Source organism: Anopheles coustani (assembly GCF_943734705.1).
Source record: "Anopheles coustani chromosome X unlocalized genomic scaffold, idAnoCousDA_361_x.2 X_unloc_66, whole genome shotgun sequence".
Classification (NCBI taxonomy): Eukaryota; Metazoa; Arthropoda; class Insecta; order Diptera; family Culicidae; genus Anopheles; species Anopheles coustani.
The window spans coordinates 122,501-142,500 of record NW_026525177.1 but is presented as its reverse complement, the minus strand read 5'-3'; the positions used below and the strand labels follow the sequence as shown (position 1 = coordinate 142,500).

The 20,000-nt window shown below is 42.1% G+C and overlaps 1 non-coding gene across 1 annotated transcript; it reads left to right on the top strand.

The window, feature by feature from the left end:
• The first annotated feature begins 19,473 nt into the window (after nucleotides 1–19,473).
• On the top strand, nucleotides 19,474–19,628 carry LOC131270848 (5.8S ribosomal RNA). Its single transcript, XR_009179852.1, has one exon. It is a non-coding gene; the product is annotated as a 5.8S ribosomal RNA (ribosomal RNA).
• The last annotated feature ends 372 nt before the right edge of the window (nucleotides 19,629–20,000 follow it).

Below are 20,000 nucleotides of genomic sequence, written 5' to 3'. Positions count from 1 at the left end.
TCTCGATACAGCATCCCTACTTAAAGGCATCTCGGACTTAGTCGATTTTTCATAAATTCTAAACAATTCATATGTTAGGATGCTGCGAGATGAATGGGATGCTGGATGGAGATGAATCTTGATCTTCTTCATCTCCCATCTCGATACAGCATCCCTACCTAAAGGCATCTCGGACTTAGTCGATTTTTCATAAATTCTAAACAATTCATATGTTAGGATGCTGCGAGATGAATGGGATGCTGCATGGAGATGAATCTTGATCTTCTTCATCTCCCATTTTAAAACAGCATCCCTACTTAAAGGCATCTCGGACTTAGTCAATTTTTCATAAATTCTTAGAAATTCATATGTTAGGATGCTGCGAGATGAATGGGATGCTGCATGGAGATGAATCTTGATTTTCCTCATCTCCCGTCTCAATACAGCATCCCTACTTAAAGGCATCTCGGACTTAGTCGATTTTTCATAAATTCATAGAAATTCATATGTTAGGATGCTGCGAGATGAATGGGATGCTGCATGTAGATGAATCTTGATCTTCTTCATCTCCCATCTTAATACAGCATCCCTACTTAAAGGCTTCTCGGACTTAGTCGATTTTTCATAAATTCTAAGAAATTCATATGTTAGGATGCTGGGAGATGAATGGGATGCTGCATGGAGATGAATCTTGATCTCCTACATCTCCCATCTCAATACAGCATCCCTACTTAAAGGCATCTCGGACTTAGTCGATTTTTCATAAATTCATAGAAATTCATATGTTAGGATGCTGGGAGATGAATGGGATGCTGCATGGAGATGAATCTTGATCTTCTTCATCTCCCATCTTAATACAGCATCCCTACTTAAAGGCTTCTCGGACTTAGTCGATTTTTCATAAATTCTAAGAAATTCATATGTTAGGATGCTGGGAGATGAATGGGATGCTGCATGGAGATGAATCTTGATCTCCTACATCTCCCATCTCAATACAGCATCCCTACTTCAAGGCATCTCGGACTTAGTCGATTTTTCATAAATTCATAGAAATTCATATGTTAGGATGCTGGGAGATGAATGGGATGCTGCATGGAGATGAATCTTGATCTTCTTCATCTCCCGTCTCAATACAGCATCCCTACTTAAAGGCATCTCGGACTTAGTCGATTTTTCATAAATTCATAGAAATTCATATGTTAGGATGCTGCGAGATGAATGGGATGCTGCATGGAGATGAATCTTGATCTCCTACATCTCTCATCTCCATGCAGCATCCCTACTTAAAGGCATCTCGGACTTAGTCAATTTTTCATAAATTCTTAGAAATTCATATGTTAGGATGCTGCGAGATGAATGGGATGCTGCATGGAGATGAATCTTGATTTTCCTCATCTCCCGTCTCAATACAGCATCCCTACTTAAAGGCATCTCGGACTTAGTCGATTTTTCATAAATTCATAGAAATTCATATGTTAGGATGCTGCGAGATGAATGGGATGCTGCATGTAGATGAATCTTGATCTTCTTCATCTCCCATCTTAATACAGCATCCCTACTTAAAGGCTTCTCGGACTTAGTCGATTTTTCATAAATTCTAAGAAATTCATATGTTAGGATGCTGGGAGATGAATGGGATGCTGCATGGAGATGAATTTTGATCTCCTACATCTCCCATCTCAATACAGCATCCCTACTTAAAGCCATCTCGGACTTAGTCGATTTTTCATAAATTCATAGAAATTCATATGTTAGGATGCTGCGAGATGAATGGGATGCTGCATGGAGATGAATCTTGATCTACTTCATCTCCCATCTTAATACAGCATCCCTACTTAAAGGCATCTCGGACTGAGTCGATTTTTCATAAATTCTAAGAAATTCATATGTTAGGATGCTGCGAGATGAATGGGATGCTGCATGGAGATGAATCTTGATCTTCTTCATCTCCCATCTCAATACAGCATCCCTACTTAAAGGCATCTCGGACTTAGTCGATTTTTCATAAATTCTAAGAAAAACATATGTAACGATGCTGCGAGATGAATGGGATGCTGCATGGAGATGAATCTTGATCTTCTTCATCTCCCATCTTTAAATAGCATCCCTACTTAAAGGCATCTCGGACTTAGTCGATTTTTCATAAATTCTAAGAAAAACATATGTTGGGATGCTGCAAGATGAATGGGATGCTGCATGGAGATGAATCTTGATCTTTTTCATCTTCCATCTTAATACAGCATCCCTACTTAAAGGCATCTCGGACTTAGTCGATTTTTCATAAATTCTAAGAAAATCATATGTTAGGATGCTGCGAGATGAATGGGATGCTGCATGGAGATGAATCTTGATCTTTTTCATCTTCCATCTTAATACAGCATCCCTACTTAAAGGCATCTCGGACTTAGTCGATTTTTCATAAATTCTAAGAAAAACATATGTTAAGATGCTGCGAGATGAATGGGATGCTGCATGGAGATGGATCTTGATCTTCTTCATCTCCCATCTTAAAAAAGCATCCCTACTTAAAGGCATCTCTGACTTAGTCGATTTTTCATAAATTCATAGAAATTCATATGTTAGGATGCTGCGAGATGAATGGGATGCTGCATGGAGATGAATCTTGATCTTCTAAATCTCCCATCTTAATACAGCATCCCTACTTAAAGGCATCTCGGACTTAGTCGATTTTTCATAAATTCTAAGAAAAACATATGTTAAGATGCTGCGAGATGAATGGGATACTGCATGGAGATGGATCTTGATCTTCTTCATCTCCCATCTTAAAAAAGCATCCCTACTTAAAGGCATCTCTGACTTAGTCGATTTTTCATAAATTCTAAGAAAAACATATGTTAGGATGCTGGGAGATGAATGGGATGCTGCATGGAGATGCATCTTGATCTCCTACATCTCCCATCTTAATACAGCATCCCTACTTAAAGCCATCTCGGACTTAGTCGATTTTTCATAAATTCTAAGAAATTCATATGTTAGGATGCTGGGAGATGAATGGGATGCTGCATGGAGATGAATCTTGATCTCCTACATCTCCCATCTCAATACAGCATCCCTACTTAAAGGCATCTCGGACTTAGTCGATTTTTCAAAAATTCATAGAAATTCATATGTTAGGATGCTGCGAGATGAATGGGATGCTGCATGGAGATGAATCTTGATCTCCTTCATCTCTCATCTAAATACAGCATCCCTACTTAAAGCCATCTCGGACTTAGTCGATTTTTCATAAATTCATAGAAATTCATATGTTAGGATGCTGCGAGATGAATGGGATGCTGCATGGAGATGAATCTTGATCTCCTTCATCTCTCATCTAAATACAGCATCCCTACTTAAAGCCATCTCGGACTTAGTCGATTTTTCATAAATTCTAAGAAATTCATATGTTAGGATGCTGGGAGATGAATGGGATGCTGCATGGAGATGAATCTTGATCTCCTACATCTCCCATCTCAATACAGCATCCCTACTTAAAGGCATCTCGGACTTAGTCGATTTTTCATAAATTCATAGAAATTCATATGTTAGGATGCTGGGAGATGAATGGGATGCTGCATGGAGATGAATCTTGATCTTCTTCATCTCCCATCTTAATACAGCATCCCTACTTAAATGCATCTCGGACTTAGTCGATTTTTCATAAATTCTAAGAAATTCATATGTTAGGATGCTGGGAGATGAATGGGATGCTGCATGGAGATGAATCTTGATCTCCTACATCTCTCATCTCAATACAGCATCCCTACTTAAAGCCATCTCGGACTTAGTCGATTTTTCATAAATTCATAGAAATTCATATGTTAGGATGCTGCGAGATGAATGGGATGCTGCATGCAGATGAATATTGATCTCCTACATCTCCCGTCTCAATACAGCATCCCTACTTAAAGGCATCTCGGACTTAGTCGATTTTTCATAAATTCTTAGAAAAACATATGTTAGGATGCTTGGAGATGAATGAGATGCTGCATGGAGATGAATCTTGATCTTCTTCATCTCCCATCTTAATACAGCATCCCTACTTAAAGGCATCTCGGACTTAGTCGATTTTTCATAAATTCTAAGAAAAACATATGTTCGGATGCTGCGAGATGAATGGGATGCTGCATGGAGATGAATCTTGATCTTCGTCATCTCCCATCTTAATACAGCATCCCTACTTAAAGGCATCTCGGACTTAGTCAATTTTTCATAAATTCTATGAAATACATATGTTACGATGCTGCGAGATGAATGGGATGCTGCATTGAGATGAATCTTGATTTTCTTCATCTCCCATCTTAATACAGCATCCCTACTTGAAGGCATCTCGGACTTAGTCGATTTTTCATAAATTCTAAGAAAAACATATGTTAGGATGCTGGGAGATGAAAGGGATGCTGCATGGAGATGCATCTTGATCTTCTTCATCTCCCATCTTAATACAGCATCCCTACTTAAAGGCATCTCGGACTTAGTCGATTTTTCGTAAATTCTAAGAAAAACATATGTTAGGATGCTGCGAGATGAATGGGATGCTGCATGGAGATGAATCTTGATCTTTTTCATCTCCCGTCTTGATACAGCATCCCTACTTAAAGGCATCTCGGACTTAGTCGATTTTTCATAAATTCTAAGAAAAACATATGTTCGGATGCTGCGAGATGAATGGGATGCTGCATGGAGATGAATCTTGATCTTCTTCATCTCCCATCTTAATGCAGCATCCCTACTTAAAGGCATCTCGGACTTAGTCGATTTTTCATAAATTCATAGAAATTCATATGTTAGGATGCTGCGAGATGAATGGGATGCTGCATGGAGATGAATCTTGATCTTCTAAATCTCCCATCTTAATACAGCATCCCTACTTAAAGGCATCTCGGACTTAGTCGATTTTTCATAAATTCTAAGAAAACCATATGTTAGGATGCTGCGAGATGAATGGGATGCTGCATGGAGATGAATCTTGATCTTCTACATCTCCTATCTCAATACAGCATCCCTACTTAAAGGCATCTCGGACTTAGTCGATTTTTCATAAATTCTCAGAAAAACATATGTTAGGATGCTGCGAGATGAATGGGATGCTGCAAGGAGATAAATCTTGATCTTCTTCATCTCCCATCTCAATACAGCATCCCTACTTAAAGGCATCTCGGACTTAGTCGATTTTTCATAAATTCTAAGAAAAACATATGTTTGGATGCTGCGAGATGCATGGGATGCTGCATGGAGATGAATCTTGATCTTCTTCATCTCCTATCTTAATACAGCATCCCTACTTAAAGGCATCTCGGACTTAGTCGATTTTTCATAAATTCTAAGAAAAACATATGTTAGGATGCTGCGAGATGAATGGGATGCTGCATGGAGATGAATCTTGATCTTCTTCAACTCCCATCTTAATACAGCATCCCTATGTAAAGGCATCTCGGACTTAGTCGATTTTTAATAAATTCTAAGAAAAACATATGTTAGGATGCTGCGAGATGAATGAGATGCTGCATGGAGATGAATCTTGATGTTCTTCATCTCGCATCTTAATAGAGCATCCCTACTTAAAGGCATCTCGGACTAAGTCGATTTTTAAGAAATTCAAAGAAAAACATATGTTAGGATGCTGCGAGATGCATGGGATGGTGCATGGAGATGAATCTTGATCTTCTGCATCTCCCATCTTAATACAGCGTCCCTACTTAAATGCATCTCGGATTTAGTTGATTTTTCATAAAATCTAAGAAAAACATATGTTAGGATGCTGCGAGATGAATGGGATGCTGCATGGAGATGAATCTCAATCTTCTTCAACTCCCATCTTAATACAGTATCCCTACTTCAAGGAATCTCGGACTTAGTTGATTTTCATAAATTCTAAGAAAAACATATGTTAGGATGCTGGGAGATGAATGAGATGCTGCATGGAGATGAATCTTGATCTTCTTCATCTCCCATCTTAATACAGCATCTCTACTTAAAGGCATCTCGGACTTAGTCGATTGTTCATAAATTCTTAGAAATTCATATGTTAGGATGCTGCGAGATGAATAAGATGCTGCATGGAGATGAATCTTGATCTCCTATATCTCCCATCTCAATACAGCATCCCTACTTAAGGGCATCTCGGACTTAGTCGATTTTTCATAAATTCATAGAAATTCATATGTTTGGATGCTGCGAGATGCATGGGATGCTGCATGGAGATGAATCTTGATCTTCTTCATCTCCTATCTTAATACAGCATCCCTACTTAAAGGCATCTCGGACTTAGTCGATTTTTCATAAATTCTAAGAAAAACATATGTTAGGATGCTGCGAGATGAATGGGATGCTGCATGGAGATGAATCTTGATCTTCTTCATCTCCCATCTTAATACAGCATCCCTACTTAAAGGCATCTCGGACTTAGTCGATTTTTCACAAATTCTAAGAAAATCATAAGTTAGGATGCTGCGAGATGAATGGGATGCTGCATGGAGATGAATCTTGATCTTCTTCATCTCCCATCTTAATACAGCATCCCTAATTAAAGGCATCTCGAACTTAGTCGATTTTTCATAAATTCTAAGAAAAACATATGTAAGGATGCTGGGAGATGAATGGGATGCTGCATGGAGATGAATCTTGATCTTCTTCATCTCCCATCTTATTACAGCATCCCTACTTAGAGGCATCTCGGACTAAGTCAATTTTTCATAAATTCTAAGAAAAACATATGTTAGGATGCTGCGAGATGAATGGGATGCTGCATGGAGATGAATCTTGATCTTCTTCATCTCCCATCTTAATACAGCATCCCTACTTAAAGGCATCTCGGACTTAGTCGATTTTTCATAAATTCATAGAAATTCATATGTTAGGATGCTGGGAGATGAATGGGATGCTGCATGGAGATGAATTTTGATCTCCTACATCTCCCATCTCAATACAGCATCCCTACTTAAAGCCATCTCGGACTTAGTCGATTTTTCATAAATTCATAGAAATTCATATGTTAGGATGCTGCGAGATGAATGGGATGCTGCATGGAGATGAATCTTGATCTACTTCATCTCCCATCTTAATACAGCATCCCTACTTAAATGCATCTCGGACTTAGTCGATTTTTCATAAATTCTAAGAAAAACATATGTTAGGATGCTGCGAGATGAATGGGATGCTGCATGGAGATAAATCTTGATCTCCTACATCTCCCATCTCAATACAGCATCCCTACTTAAAGGCATCTCGGACTTAGTCGATTTTTCATAAATTCATAGAAATTCATATGTTAGGATGCTGGGAGATGAATGGGATGCTGCATGGAGATGAATCTTGATCTTCTTCATCTCCCATCTTAATACAGCATCCCTACTTAAAGGCATCTCGGACTTAGTCGATTTTTCATAAATTCATAGAAATTCATATGTTAGGATGCTGCGAGATGAATGGGATGCTGCATGGAGATGAATCTTGATCTTCTTCATCTCCCATCTTAATACAGCATCCCTACTTAAAGGCATCTCGGACTTAGTCGATTTTTCATAAATTCTAAGAAATTCATATGTTAGGATGCTGGGAGATGAATGGGATGCTGCATGGAGATGAATTTTGATCTCCTACATCTCCCATCTCAATACAGCATCCCTACTTAAAGCCATCTCGGACTTAGTCGAATTTTCATAAATTCATAGAAATTCATATGTAAGGATGCTGCGAGATGAATGGGATGCTGCATGGAGATGAATCTTGATCTCCTACATCTCTCATCTCAATACAGCATCCCTACTTAAAGGCATCTCGGACTTAGTCGATTTTTCATAAATTCTAAGAAATTCATATGTTAGGATGCTGGGAGATGAATGGGATGCTGCATGGAGATGAATCTTGATCTTCTACATCTCCCATCTTAATACAGCATCCCTACCTCAAGCCATCTCGGACTTAGTCGATTTTTCATAAATTCTAAGAAATTCATATGTTAGGATGCTGCGAGATGAATGGGATGCTGCATGGAGATGAATCTTGATCTTCTTCATCTCCCATCCTAATACAGCATCCCTACTTAAAGGCATCTGGGACTTAGTCGATTTTTCATAAATTCTAAGAAATTCATATGTTAGGATGCTGGGAGATGAATGGGATGCTGCATGGAGATGAATCTTGATCTTCGTCACCTCCCATCTCGATACAGCATCCCTACTTAAAGGCATCTCGGACTTAGTCGATTTTTCATAAATTCTAAGAAATTCATATGTTAGGATGCTGCGAGATGAATTGGATGCTGCATGGAGATGAATCTTGATCTTCTTCATCTCCCATCCTAATACAGCATCCCTACTTAAAGGCATCTGGGACTTAGTCGATTTTTCATAAATTCTAAGAAATTCATATGTTAGGATGCTGGGAGATGAATGGGATGCTGCATGGAGATGAATCTTGATCTTCGTCACCTCCCATCTCGATACAGCATCCCTACTTAAAGGCATCTCGGACTTAGTCGATTTTTCATAAATTCTAAGAAATTCATATGTTAGGATGCTGCGAGATGAATGGGATGCTGCATGGAGATGAATCTTGATCTTCTTCATCTCCAATCTCGATACAGCATCCCTACTTAAAGGCATCTCGGACTTAGTCGATTTTTCATAAATTCTAAACAATTCATATGTTAGGATGCTGCGAGATGAATGGGATGCTGGATGGAGATGAATCTTGATCTTCTTCATCTCCCATCTCGATACAGCATCCCTACCTAAAGGCATCTCGGACTTAGTCGATTTTTCATAAATTCTAAACAATTCATATGTTAGGATGCTGCGAGATGAATGGGATGCTGCATGGAGATGAATCTTGATCTTCTTCATCTCCCATTTTAAAACAGCATCCCTACTTAAAGGCATCTCGGACTTAGTCAATTTTTCATAAATTCTTAGAAATTCATATGTTAGGATGCTGCGAGATGAATGGGATGCTGCATGGAGATGAATCTTGATTTTCCTCATCTCCCGTCTCAATACAGCATCCCTACTTAAAGGCATCTCGGACTTAGTCGATTTTTCATAAATTCATAGAAATTCATATGTTAGGATGCTGCGAGATGAATGGGATGCTGCATGTAGATGAATCTTGATCTTCTTCATCTCCCATCTTAATACAGCATCCCTACTTAAAGGCTTCTCGGACTTAGTCGATTTTTCATAAATTCTAAGAAATTCATATGTTAGGATGCTGGGAGATGAATGGGATGCTGCATGGAGATGAATCTTGATCTCCTACATCTCCCATCTCAATACAGCATCCCTACTTAAAGGCATCTCGGACTTAGTCGATTTTTCATAAATTCATAGAAATTCATATGTTAGGATGCTGGGAGATGAATGGGATGCTGCATGGAGATGAATCTTGATCTTCTTCATCTCCCATCTTAATACAGCATCCCTACTTAAAGGCTTCTCGGACTTAGTCGATTTTTCATAAATTCTAAGAAATTCATATGTTAGGATGCTGGGAGATGAATGGGATGCTGCATGGAGATGAATCTTGATCTCCTACATCTCCCATCTCAATACAGCATCCCTACTTCAAGGCATCTCGGACTTAGTCGATTTTTCATAAATTCATAGAAATTCATATGTTAGGATGCTGGGAGATGAATGGGATGCTGCATGGAGATGAATCTTGATCTTCTTCATCTCCCGTCTCAATACAGCATCCCTACTTAAAGGCATCTCGGACTTAGTCGATTTTTCATAAATTCATAGAAATTCATATGTTAGGATGCTGCGAGATGAATGGGATGCTGCATGGAGATGAATCTTGATCTCCTACATCTCTCATCTCCATGCAGCATCCCTACTTAAAGGCATCTCGGACTTAGTCAATTTTTCATAAATTCTTAGAAATTCATATGTTAGGATGCTGCGAGATGAATGGGATGCTGCATGGAGATGAATCTTGATTTTCCTCATCTCCCGTCTCAATACAGCATCCCTACTTAAAGGCATCTCGGACTTAGTCGATTTTTCATAAATTCATAGAAATTCATATGTTAGGATGCTGCGAGATGAATGGGATGCTGCATGTAGATGAATCTTGATCTTCTTCATCTCCCATCTTAATACAGCATCCCTACTTAAAGGCTTCTCGGACTTAGTCGATTTTTCATAAATTCTAAGAAATTCATATGTTAGGATGCTGGGAGATGAATGGGATGCTGCATGGAGATGAATCTTGATCTCCTACATCTCCCATCTCAATACAGCATCCCTACTTAAAGGCATCTCGGACTTAGTCGATTTTTCATAAATTCATAGAAATTCATATGTTAGGATGCTGGGAGATGAATGGGATGCTGCATGGAGATGAATCTTGATCTCCTACATCTCCCATCTTAATACAGCATCCCTACTTAAAGCCATCTCGGACTTAGTCGATTTTTCATAAATTCATATAAATTCATATGTAAGGATGCTGGGAGATGAATGGGATGCTGCATGGAGATGAATCTTGATCTCCTACATCTCCCGTCTCAATACAGCATCCCTACTTAAAGGCATCTCGGACTTAGTCGATTTTTCATAAATTCTAAGAAATTCATATGTTAGGATGCTGGGAGATGAATGAGATGCTGCATGGAGATGAATCTTGATCTTCTTCATCTCCCATCTTAATACAGCATCCCTACTTAAAGGCATCTCGGACTGAGTCGATTTTTCATAAATTCTAAGAAATTCATATGTTAGGATGCTGCGAGATGAATGGGATGCTGCATGGAGATGAATCTTGATCTTCTTCATCTCCCATCTCAATACAGCATCCCTACTTAAAGGCATCTCGGACTTAGTCGATTTTTCATAAATTCTAAGAAAAACATATGTAACGATGCTGCGAGATGAATGGGATGCTGCATGGAGATGAATCTTGATCTTCTTCATCTCCCATCTTTAAATAGCATCCCTACTTAAAGGCATCTCGGACTTAGTCGATTTTTCATAAATTCTAAGAAAAACATATGTTGGGATGCTGCAAGATGAATGGGATGCTGCATGGAGATGAATCTTGATCTTTTTCATCTTCCATCTTAATACAGCATCCCTACTTAAAGGCATCTCGGACTTAGTCGATTTTTCATAAATTCTAAGAAAATAATATGTTAGGATGCTGCGAGATGAATGGGATGCTGCATGGAGATGAATCTTGATCATCTCCATCTCCCATCTTAATACAGCATCCCTACTTAAAGGCATCTCGGACTGAGTCGATTTTTCATAAATTCTAAGAAATTCATATGTTAGGATGCTGCGAGATGAATGGGATGCTGCATGGAGATGAATCTTGATCTTCTTCATCTCCCATCTCAATACAGCATCCCTACTTAAAGGCATCTCGGACTTAGTCGATTTTTCATAAATTCTAAGAAAAACATATGTAACGATGCTGCGAGATGAATGGGATGCTGCATGGAGATGAATCTTGATCTTCTTCATCTCCCATCTTTAAATAGCATCCCTACTTAAAGGCATCTCGGACTTAGTCGATTTTTCATAAATTCTAAGAAAAACATATGTTGGGATGCTGCAAGATGAATGGGATGCTGCATGGAGATGAATCTTGATCTTTTTCATCTTCCATCTTAATACAGCATCCCTACTTAAAGGCATCTCGGACTTAGTCGATTTTTCATAAATTCTAAGAAAATCATATGTTAGGATGCTGCGAGATGAATGGGATGCTGCATGGAGATGAATCTTGATCTTTTTCATCTTCCATCTTAATACAGCATCCCTACTTAAAGGCATCTCGGACTTAGTCGATTTTTCATAAATTCTAAGAAAATCATATGTTAGGATGCTGCGAGATGAATGGGATGCTGCATGGAGATGAATCTTGATCTTCTTCATCTCCCATCTTAATACAGCATCCCTACTTAAGGGCATCTCGGACTTAGTCGATTTTTCATAAATTCTAAGAAAAACATATGTTAGGATGCTGCGAGATGAATGGGATGCTGCATGGAGATGAATCTTGATCTTCTACATCTCCCATCTCAATACAGCATCCCTACTTAAAGGCATCTCGGACTTAGTCGATTTTTCATAAATTCTTAGAAATTCATATGTTAGGATTCTGCGAGATGAATGGGATGCTGGATGGAGATGAATCTTGATCTTCTTCATCTCCCATCTTAATACAGCATCCCTACTTAAAGGCATCTCGGACTTAGTCGATTTTTCATAAATTCTAAGAAATTCATATGTTAGGATGCTGGGAGATAAATGGGATGCTGCATGGAGATGAATCTTGATCATCTCCATCTCCCATCTTAATACAGCATCCCTACTTAAAGGCATCTCGGACTGAGTCGATTTTTCATAAATTCTAAGAAATTCATATGTTAGGATGCTGCGAGATGAATGGGATGCTGCATGGAGATGAATCTTGATCTTCTTCATCTCCCATCTCAATACAGCATCCCTACTTAAAGGCATCTCGGACTTAGTCGATTTTTCATAAATTCTAAGAAAAACATATGTAACGATGCTGCGAGATGAATGGGATGCTGCATGGAGATGAATCTTGATCTTCTTCATCTCCCATCTTTAAATAGCATCCCTACTTAAAGGCATCTCGGACTTAGTCGATTTTTCATAAATTCTAAGAAAAACATATGTTGGGATGCTGCAAGATGAATGGGATGCTGCATGGAGATGAATCTTGATCTTTTTCATCTTCCATCTTAATACAGCATCCCTACTTAAAGGCATCTCGGACTTAGTCGATTTTTCATAAATTCTAAGAAAATCATATGTTAGGATGCTGCGAGATGAATGGGATGCTGCATGGAGATGAATCTTGATCTTCTTCATCTCCCATCTTAATACAGCATCCCTACTTAAGGGCATGTCGGACTTAGTCGATTTTTCATAAATTCTAAGAAAAACATATGTTAGGATGCTGCGAGATGAATGGGATGTTGCATGGAGATGTATCTTGATCTCCTACATCTCCCATCTCAATACAGCATCCCTACCTAAAGGCATCTCGGACTTAGTCGATTTTTCATAAATTCTAAGAAAAACATATGTTAGGATGCTGGGAGATGAATGGGATGCTGCATGGAGATGAATCTTGATCTTCTACATCTCCCATCTCAATACAGCATCCCTACTTAAAGGCATCTCGGACTTAGTCGATTTCTAAGTCTCCTCGACTTGCCCTCCACTTTGTGTAGACCGTTGCAAGTTAATAGTGTGCCATGTCCGGGGGGGTTGTGATTAAACTCTGGTGAATTGCGTACTGTGGTGATTGGGGTATGAAAGCCCCGCAGTTGCAATGATCGGACGCGCCTAGCGTGTCCTTTAGTTGATGGTAGGGAAATGAAGGCCCTTGTCAGCTCACCTAAGTATTCATGGAAGTTTGGCATAAGGTCGCTGTGGTAGGGGTATGAAGGCCCCGTCAGCGCATGCACAATCGGGCGCACGAGCGCTTAGCGGAGTCGAATGCCGCTCAAGTGCCTGTCCGGTGCATCGGGTGTGTGTGATACGAGGGCAATGAGGTTCGCACGGGGGCTCGCCTCCCGTGTGCTACCGGACTTGACAACATATAGAACGTGGTGTTTGCTCCTCCGGGTGCAATGGGACAATGAACATTCGAACGCAAAGTCGGAATTCTGGTTGATCCTACCAGTAATATACGCTCGTCTCAAAGGTTAAGCCATGCATGTCTAAGTACAAACAGATTTAATGTGAAACCGCATAAGGCTCAGTATAACAGCTATAATTTACGAGATCATCAACCTAGTTACTTGGATAACTGTGGAAAATCTAGAGCTAATACATGCAACATGCCAGGACCCTCGCGGGAACTGGTGCACTTATTAGTCAAACCAATCGCGGGTTCTCCGTGTCATTGAGTTGAAGTCTGGATAATGATGCTGATCGTATGGTCTCGCACCGACGACAGATCTCGCAAATATCTGCCCTATCAACTATGGATGGTAGTATAGAGGACTACCATGGTTGCAACGGGTAACGGGGAATCAGGGTTCGATTCCGGAGAGGGAGCCTGAGAAATGGCTACCACATCCAAGGAAGGCAGCAGGCGCGTAAATTACCCAATCCCGGGACGGGGAGGTAGTGACGAGAAATAACAATATGAAACTCTTTAATGATGTTTCATAATTGGAATGAGTAGAGCATAAATCCTTCTACGAGGATCAAGTGGAGGGCAAGATGTAGTGCTGGTCATCAGCCAGCGTTGAATACGTCCCTGCCCTTTGTACACACCGCCCGTCGCTACTACCGATGGATTATTTAGTGAGGTCTTTGGAGATGATCGTTCGCTGGATCCTCGTGAACCGCGTCTGCTTTATCGAAGTTGACCGAACTTGATGATTTAGAGGAAGTAAAAGTCGTAACAAGGTTTCCGTAGGTGAACCTGCGGAAGGATCATTAGTGGCCAAGTGATCCTTCCAGAAGTCCGAACCTGCGGGTTGAGACTTCGGCACAAGTTGCCATATGATAATTGACGAAACACTATAGAAGTCCGAACCTGCGGGTTGAGACTCAGGCACAAGTTGCCATATGAAAGTTGACGAAACACTAACAAGTCCGAACCTGCGGGTTGAGACTTAGGCACACGTTGCCTTATACATGACTTCGAACAAATACACAAGTCCGAACCTGCGGGTTGAGACTTAGGCACAAGTTGCCTTATACATGACTTCGAACAAATACACAAGTCCGAACCTGCGGGTTGAGACTTAGGCACAAGTTGCCATATGAAAGTTGACGAAACACTAACAAGTCCGAACCTGCGGGTTGAGACTTAGGCACACGTTGCCTTATACATGACTTCGAACAAATACACAAGTCCGAACCTGCGGGTTGAGACTTAGGCACAAGTTGCCTTATACATACATTGGCCAAATAAACAGAAGTCCGAACCTGCGGGTTGAGACTTAGGCACAAGTTGCCATATTATATTCGATCAAACACTAAGTAGTCCGAACCTGCGGGTTGAGACTCAAGACCGTAACAAGATGTCACTATACAAGTCCGAACCTAAGGGTTGAGACTTAATGCGATCTAGATACCAAGTTGACATCCAATACCTGTTGAGCAAAACCAAAGATTCCCTGTTCTCGAATGATTACACTATATAACAGGGAATCATGAAGAAATCAAGCAAGCGTGAAACAAAGTCATCACTTGGGCATGCTCGATAGCCAACCACATGACCTTAACCTAAGAGAGCATGCAAACCACATGATACCTATAAACGATTAACCCGCCCTAGTTCAATCGTTCACCAAGTGATGACTTCAGTATGGCTAAGAGAAAAACTTTTAAATGGGAAAAACTCTAAGTCCGAACCTCCGGGTTGAGACTTCCGCGTCGGAGGTGGGCGCACCTCCTATCCGAAAGATGATGAATCAGGGGTGTTCGGTCAGCAATGGTCGGATGCCCCGTCGTAGTCCAACTATGACAATCAAAGTCAAGACCTCCGGGTTGAGACTTTCCGCGAGTACAAGCATAAAGGAACACGGACCAAGCCGTACCGAGAGAATCGGTACTAGAGCCCTCGTGGTTCTACATTGAGAGAGCCCTCGTGGTTCTCATTAGGGGCTTTATGCAAGTCGTACTCAATACTGTGGTGTGAAGTATAAAGTATAGTCCTCGCCTGGTCCACGCTGCTTCGGCGGTCCTGGGTAAGATAGTTAATTCTAGCTTGCCCTATAGTGGAATGAGGACACTTAATGCTTCGTCTTTTAGCGGCGGCTAGACTCCTCCTCACGGGGAACGAGTTGACGCGCACAGCGGCGGCTTACGCACTATGGCAATCATGGATGCCTGAAGATTCCGTGAAGTTCTCCCCTGGTCCACGCTGCCTCGGCAGTCCTGGGTAAAATGGAATATTTCCAGCTTGCCCTATAGTGGAAGAGGACTATCCAACAATACAAAGTCAAGACCTCCGGGTTGAGACTTTCCGCGTCGGTGGTGTCGCGCACCGCCTATCCGAAAGATGGTGTAACAGGGGTGTTCGATCAGCAATGGTCGGATGCCCCGTCATAGTCCAACTATGACAACCAAAGTCAAGACCTCCGGGTTGAGACTTTCCGCGTCCGGAGGTACGCGTACCGCCTACCCGAAAGATGGTGTGCTTCTGGGGTATTCGATGAGTCGGATACCCCGTCGTAGTCCAACTATGACAATCAAAGTCAAGACCTCCGGGTTGAGACTTCCGCGTCCGGAGGTACGCGTACCGCCTACCCGAAAGATGGTGTGCTTCTGGGGTATTCGATGAGTCGGATACCCCGTCGTAGTCCAACTATGACAATCAAAGTCAAGACCTCCGGGTTGAGACTTCCGCGTCCGGAGGTACGCGTACCGCCTACCCGAAAGATGGTGAATCAGGGGTGTTCGATCAGCAATGGTCGGATGCCCCGTCGTAGTCCAACTATGACAATCAAAGTCAAGACCTCCGGGTTGAGACTTTCTAAGAGTACAAGCATAAAGGAACACGGACCAAGCCGTACCGAGAGAATCGGTACTAGAGCCCTTGTGGTTCTACATTGAGAGAGCCCTCGTGGTTCTCATTAGGGGCTTTATGCAAGAAGTACTCAATACTGTGGTGTGAAGTATAAAGTATAGAGTCCTCCACTGGTCCACGCTGCTCCGGCGGTCCTGGGTAAGATAGTTCATTCTAGCTTGCCCTATGTGGAAGAGGACTCAATACCCTACCTGTTGAGCTTGAAACAAAGTCATCACTTGGGCATGCTCATATTGCCATACACAATTACATTATATTCGAATGAGCATGCAAGCGACCCTATATAGACCGAACCAAAACGATAGATACCGCCGTAGTTCACCCCCACCAAGTGATGACTTCAGTATGGCTAGTGTGTGAAGTATAAAGTATAGTCCTCCCCTGGTCCACACTGCTTCGGCGGTCCTGGGTAAGATAGTTAGTTCTAGCTTGCCCTATGTGGAAGAGGACACAATACTTAATACTTAGAGTACAAGCATAAAGGAACACGGACCAAGCCGTACCGAGAGAATCGGTACTAGAGCCCTCGTGGTTCTACATTGAGAGAGCCCTCGTGGTTCTCATTAGGGGCTTTATGCAAGTCGTACTCAATACTGTGGTGTGAAGTATAAAGTATAGAGTCCTCCACTGGTCCACGCTGCTCCGGCGGTCCTGGGTAAGATAGTTCATTCTAGCTTGCCCTATGTGGAAGAGGACTCAATACCCTACCTGTTGAGCTTGAAACAAAGTCATCACTTGGGCATGCTCATATTGCCATACAATATTCCATTATCTACTAATGAGCATGCAGCTATATGATTATAACCTGTAAACGATTACCCCGCCGTAGTTCAGCGCTTCAACCAAGTGATGACTTCAGTATGGCTAGTGTGTGAAGTATAAAGTATAGTCCTCCCCTGGTCCACACTGCTTCGGCGGTCCTGGGTAAGATAGTTAGTTCTAGCTTGCCCTATGTGGAAGAGGACACCATACTTAATACTGTGGTGTAATGAACAAAGTATAGTCCTCCACTGGTCCACGCTGCTTCGGCGGTCCTGGGTAAGATAGTTAGTTCTAGCTTGCCCTATGTGGAAGAGGGCATACAAGACAAAGTATAGTTCTCCCCTGGTCCACGCTGCTTCGGCGGTCCTGGGTAAGATAGTTAATTCTAGCTTGCCCTATGTGGAAGAGAGCATACATGAACCAAGAACGAAGGTTAGATCGAGGAATGATTCGACAACTAACCGATGGTATGAAATGTGAAGAATTCAAGCAAGCACACAATCAAGTCATCACTTGGGCATGCTCGATAGCCAACCCTATGACATTAACCTAGTAGAGCATGCGAAAACCAATATATATGTAAACGATGCCCCTCCCTAGTTCAGCGCTTCAACCAAGTGATGACTTCAGAATGGCTAAATCAAATCGGTTCAAAACATACCATCGGTACCCTATTGAAACACACAAGTCGATATCAAACCTCATGATTGTGTAGTCCTCCACTGGTCCACACTGCTCCGGCGGTCCTGGGTAAGATAGTTCATTCTAGCTTGCCCTATGTGGAAGAGGGCACATTACTCAATACTGTGGTGTTATGAACAAAGTATAGTCCTCCACTGGTCCACGCTGCTTCGGCGGTCCTGGGTAAGATAGTTAGTTCTAGCTTGCCCTATGTGGAAGAGGGCATACAAGACAAAGTATAGTTCTCCCCTGGTCCACGCTGCTTCGGCGGTCCTGGGTAAGATAGTTAATTCTAGCTTGCCCTATGTGGAAGAGAGCATACATGAACCAAGAACGAAGGTTATGATCGAGGAATGATTCGACAACTAACCGATGGTATGAAATGTGAAGAATTCAAGCAAGCACACAATCAAGTCATCACTTGGGCATGCTCGATAGCCAACCTCATGACATTAACCTAGTAGAGCATGCGAAAACCAATATATATGTAAACGATGCCTCCCTAGTTCAGCGCTTCAACCAAGTGATGACTTCAGAATGGCTAAATCAAATCGGTTCAAACCATACCATCGGTATCCTATTGAAACACACAAGTCGATATCAAACCTCATGATTGTGTAGTCCTCCACTGGTCCACGCCGCTTCGGCCGTCCTGGGTAAAATGGAACATTCCAGCTTGCCCTATGTGGAAGAGGGCACATTACTCAATACTGTGGTGTGAAGTATAAAGTTCAGTTCTCCCCTGGTCCACGCTGCTTCGGCGGTCCTGGGTAAGATAGTTCATTCTAGCTTGCCCTATGTGGAAGAGGACACTTCATATTTCGTCTCTAAGCGGCGGCTTGACTCCTCCCTACGGGGAACGGGTTTACGCGCACAGCGGCGGCTTACGCACTATGGCAGTCATGGATGCCTTACGTTTCTATGAAAAGTGTGTTCCTCCCCTGGTCCACGCTGCTTCGGCAGTCCTGGGTAAGATAGTTAGTTCTAGCTTGCCCTATGTGGAAGAGGACACGTAGACTTACTGTGGTGTGAAGTATAAAGTTCAGTTCTCCCCTGGTCCACGCCGCTTCGGCCGTCCTGGGTAAAATGGATTCATCCAGCTTGCCCTATGTGGAATGAGGACACTTTATGCTTCGTCTCTAAGCGGCGGCTTGCTCCTCCCTACGGGGAACGGGTATACGCGCACAGCGGCGGCTTACGTTATGGCAGTCATGGATGCCTTACGTTTCCATGAAAAGTGTGTTCCTCCCCTGGTCCACGCTGCTTCGGCAGTCCTGGGTAAGATAGTTAGTTCTAGCTTGCCCTATGTGGAAGAGGACACGTAGACTTACTGTGGTGTGAAGTATAAGGTTCAGTTCTCCCCTGGTCCACGCCGCTTCGGCCGTCCTGGGTAAAATGGATTCATCCAGCTTGCCCTATGTGGAATGAGGACACTTTATGCTTCGTCTCTAAGCGGCGGCTTGCTCCTCCCTACGGGGAACGGGTATACGCGCACAGCGGCGGCTTACGCAAGTTAGTCACCCTCGGCAGTGGATCACTCGGCTCATGGATCGATGAAGACCGCAGCTAACTGCGCGTCATAATGTGAACTGCAGGACACATGAACATTGATAAGTTGAACGCATATTGCACGTCGTGGGAACCTACCATGATGTACAGATGACTGAGCGCTTATATTTGAGAAATGTATCGCATACATTTAACTACGCCGTGACACCCGTCACGAGACGTGCACCATGATGTTAACTAGGGTCGCGACGACCCGCTAGCATTAAAGAACCCGTGGTTTACAATATACTGGCATTGGAATTCGAAGTATTTAGAGCGTCCGTGTTCCCGCGTGAGGCGGAAGTACGAGGAGAAGGCGTGCTTGTGGTGTCTGTGGTGGTGTTTACTGATGTCTAGCTTCAGCTTATTTATTTATTTAAATAGAAGCGAAGATGTCAAAGTAGCGTCGAAGCAGCAGCGGTAGCACAAATGATTCAAGTATGGAAGTTGACCAAAGGAACACAAACAAACTAGCGTATGGGCAATGGAAGGTATCA